Source organism: Diospyros lotus, chromosome 13, assembly GCF_014633365.1.
Source record: "Diospyros lotus cultivar Yz01 chromosome 13, ASM1463336v1, whole genome shotgun sequence".
Classification (NCBI taxonomy): Eukaryota; Viridiplantae; Streptophyta; class Magnoliopsida; order Ericales; family Ebenaceae; genus Diospyros; species Diospyros lotus.
In genome coordinates, this window is record NC_068350.1 from 34,719,683 (window position 1) to 34,724,288 (window position 4,606).

Here is a 4,606-nt window from a genome sequence, read left to right on the forward strand (position 1 = left end):
CTATTAAAGAGCAAAATACTAATAGAAAGAAATCTAATGTTGCTGGGAATCAAAGTGAAACTGATATTATTCGATAAGAAAGTGATATTTGCATAGAAAGTAATGTTATTTGTGATCAAAGTGAAATTCATGATGAATGAGATATTCAAGTTGAAATGGATGTTAGGGGTGAAGATATTTATAATAGAATTGATGTTACTCAACTTCCTACAGATCCTGGATTACGAATTCCAATTATAGAATATGATGTTAATGTTTGAGATGAAATTCGAAGAGCATATATACAATTAGGTCCTTGTCAACCTCGTAAGCATAAATTTTCACAAACAAAAGTTGAAAAATCAACATTGAGACATTTCCAAGCTTCTTAGTTTAATGAATTTCCTTCTTGGTTAGAATATAGCATTAAAAAAGATGCAGTATTTTGTTTCTATTGTTATCTTTTCTAACCAATTGTGGAATGAGGAGGTAGTGACACTTTTGTTGAAATGAGATTCTCAAATTGGAAAATAAAAGAAAAATTTCAAGAGCACGTTGGAAGTCACAATAGTCTACACAATAAAACTCGAATTAAGTTTGAAGCCTTTATAAATCAAGAGAAAGATATTCAAGTAATTTTCTTGAAGCAATCACAACAAACACAAAATGACTATTGAATTCGTTTGGGTGCATCAATAGATTGTGTTCGATTTCTTTTACGACAAGAACTTGCATTTCGTGGACATGATGAATATGAATATTCAAATAATCAATGGAATTTTCTTAAACTGTTGAACTTTTTGGCAGATCATAATGATGAGATTAAAGCAGTTACTTTCAAGAATGCTCTTGAAAATCTCAAACTTACATCACCTGACATTCAAAAATATATTATAAGTGTTGCTGCTTTTGAAACAATAAATGTCATTATCAACGAAATTGGTGATGGGTTATTTTCTATTTTAGTTGATGAATCTCGTGACATTTTAATTAAGGAACAAATATCTATTATTTTGCGTTATGTGAATAAGAAGTGATATGTAGTTGAACATTTTGTAGGTATCAAACATGTTTCGAGTACCACAGCTCTCTCGCTTAAGGATGCTATTGATAATTTATTTTCTAGATACAAATTGAGTATATCTAGTTTGAGAGGTTAAGGTTATGATAGAGCTAACAATATGCAAGGTAAGTTTAATGGTCTCAAAGTACTTGTTTTAAATAAGAACCCCAAGTGCTTTTTATATTCATTGTTTTGCTCATCAACTTCAATTGGCTCTTGTAGCCGTAGCAAACAAGCATGTAAAAATTGAAGCATTCTTTGACTTGGTTGATAGGGTTGTGAATGTTATTGGAGGATTAGCTAAACGATATGATCTTCTTAGAGAAAAACAAGGACTCCAAATTCTTGAAGCACTTAGTCATGGTGAAATATCAAGTGGACGGGCCTTAATCAACAAACTACTTTTAAGCATTCCGGTGATACACGTTGAGGCTCTCACTATGGTTCTTTATTGAACTTGATTCATATGTTTTCACCTACAATTGATGTTCTTTAAATGATTGCTAATGATGTTCCAAGTTTTGGAAAAATAGGTGAAACACGTAATTTGTTGAGTTTGATAATAACATTTGACTTTGCATTTAGTCTACATCTCATGAAAAAGATTTTAGGAATGTCAAATGAATTGTCAAAGGCACTACAAAAGAAAGATCAAGATATTGCTAATGCCATGAGATTAGTGAAAAAATTATAAAGAACAGCTTCAAGTAATGAGGTACAATGGATGAGATTATTTTTTGGAAACAATTTATTCTTTCTGTCAGAAGCACAGTATTAATGTTCCTAACATGGATGATATTTATAAATCCCCAGGTCGTTCACGACGTAACACTCCAAAAATGACAAATTTGCATCACTTGTGGGTGGATTTCTTTTATAAAGTCATTGATATGCAACTTCAGGAGTTGAATGATCTTTTTTTGAGATAAATAATGAATTGTGTCTTTGTGTAGCATGCTTGTGTCTAGATGATTTATTCTTTGCTTTTGATAAGAATAAGTTAATTCGACTTGGTGAGTATTATCCTAAAGATTTTTCATCAATTGATCTCTTGGCGCTTGATGATATACTTAAAACATATATTATTAATGTGCGTACAGACAAGAATTTTGAAGGACTACAGGGCCTTAATGATCTTGCACAGAAGTTGATAGCGACGAAGAAAAATAATGTATATCTATTAATTTACAAATGTTTGACACTAGCATTAATTCTTCATGTTGCTACTGCTACAGTAGAAAGAGTATTTTATGCCATGAAGCTTGTAAGACTCAGCTGCACAATTGAATTAGAGATCAATGGTTGAATGATAGTTTGATTGTGTATATTGAAAAGTGTGTATTTAATGAAATTGATAATAATGTTATTATGCAACGTTATCAAAATATGAAAACGCGTCAAGAACAATTGTAATAGTTTATCGATATATATTTTTTAATATTATATTATTTTAAATTTTCTTGTATTATTTAATTTTTACCTATGCTGCTAAAAATTCATGGCTCCGCCCCTGCCGAGAGCCAGATAAGGAAGGTCGTTCCAAGTAATATTATTTAAATATAACAATTAAATAATTATTTATTGTCACTTGATATGTAATAAATAAATTATTTTTAAGTTTTAATTAATTTTACCAAAACTTTCAATAATTTAAAAATATTTTTAAAGATCCTTATAATTTAATTTTTTTTTCGAGTACTCTCTATTTTGTTGACAATGGTAGGTCAAACTTATATTGATTTCATTATTCTGTTATATAGTTGCTTGTTTATAAATGCTCTTAACAAGAGTGATGTTTATATGATTTTAAATGTAGATCTGCATTATATATTATGGGTATTTGATGACAAAATTATTTTTCATTAAAACATAATTAATAGGTTTCTATAATGTTTTTTTATATAAAAAATTATATATAATTACACATAACTTTTGTAATATATATTGTGAATTTATTATGAAAATATATTTAAAATAGTACCATGATATTGTTTGTATCAATAATAATTATTTAGGTATAGGCATATAATGAATTTTTATAATTTATTACATTATAGTATCATAACACATAGATGTAATAACATGTTTTTAGTAAGAGATAAAAATATGAGTTTTGACTTCATTTAATATAAAAACATACTTTTTGGACAAAATCTAGCCTTAATATTTATTTATTTCTATAAATATGTACTTCATCCATGTAACATTTTTTAAAGAAACAAATTATTCCAATCTTTGTAGATTCTTTATCCTTGTTTGAAGGAGGGAATAGAATGAATGAATGAAATGATTTTTTTTTTTTTACTTTTATTTAGGAAGGGGTAGAATAAAAAAATAATATAAAATGTTTCTCTTAACTTGGAAAGCAATCAAAATAAATGAAATAAAATAATATTAAATAAAAAAATAATTTTAGTGCCAACCCCGATAAACACACATTGTGGTTCATCTTGAAATGTAAATATTTTGGAACTAAAAGACTTTTAAGAGAAAAAAAAAATCATGTAATTTACTAATACAAAAAAAAATGTCATCTAATCTCATTTCATAGTCCAAAATGCCCTTAGATTAGTTCCGATAAGAACTATTATTACTAAAACTAAGACGAAGACATTTTTGTATTTCGTCTAAAGTTGAGAGGTTCCAAGAAAGCACGAATGTAGTAGATTAATTAAAATCTCACAACATTCTTTCACCACAAATCGAAGAGAGCTTTAAACTTAATAAAAAGAAGATTTAATATATAGATATGTATTCAAGTAATTATATCGACAATAATACTTAATGATGACGATATATTAAGGGTTAATCATAAGGTCAATTACATTAATTCTAACTAATTAATCATCTTTTATCTATGACAATATCATTAACTAGAAGGGTTTGAAGTGGATGTACCGACACTATTAGAAGATAATAGATCTTAATGGGTCAGCACATTTGGACAAAAAAGCAGAAAAGGGAAAAGAAGAAAACCTCCAAAAATAGAAATGATATTGGCATTATTAAAGTAAAAATGCAGGATACATAGTTTTCTGATGGGCAGAAACAGGGATGGAGAAATTATAATGGCAAAAACATGGAAGGGAAGAGTGATCCCTTCTCTGGTTGCAGGGGTGGAGATAGCAAGATTTACTCTTAAGCTAGCTGAAATAGAAAGATTGGAGTTTTATCCAGCAAGAAAGGGGGGAAAAGAAAAAGAAGAAAAAATTCTTCAGCAATAGGCACTCTGCATAATATCTAAGTTAAAACTACAAATTACAAGATTTAAGACTCCTTAGTCATGATATATAAATATAAGTCACATTCACCCTTTTCCATATCCAATTCCAACACCCTCACACACCAAAAGAAACAAACAAACCAACAGAAGGGGTACCAACTATAAGAAATAGTGGCCCCCATCTGGCGACTCCTGCTTGGTGTATCGCCATCATGTTCGTCATGTTTGCGTTTAGCACTCGGGATCGAAATCTAGGACCATCAAGTTCCTAATTTACTCCTCTACCAAGCTGTGGGGCTGGCATGATGGAAACGCCCATAATGGAGCGTAATCCAAAAAAC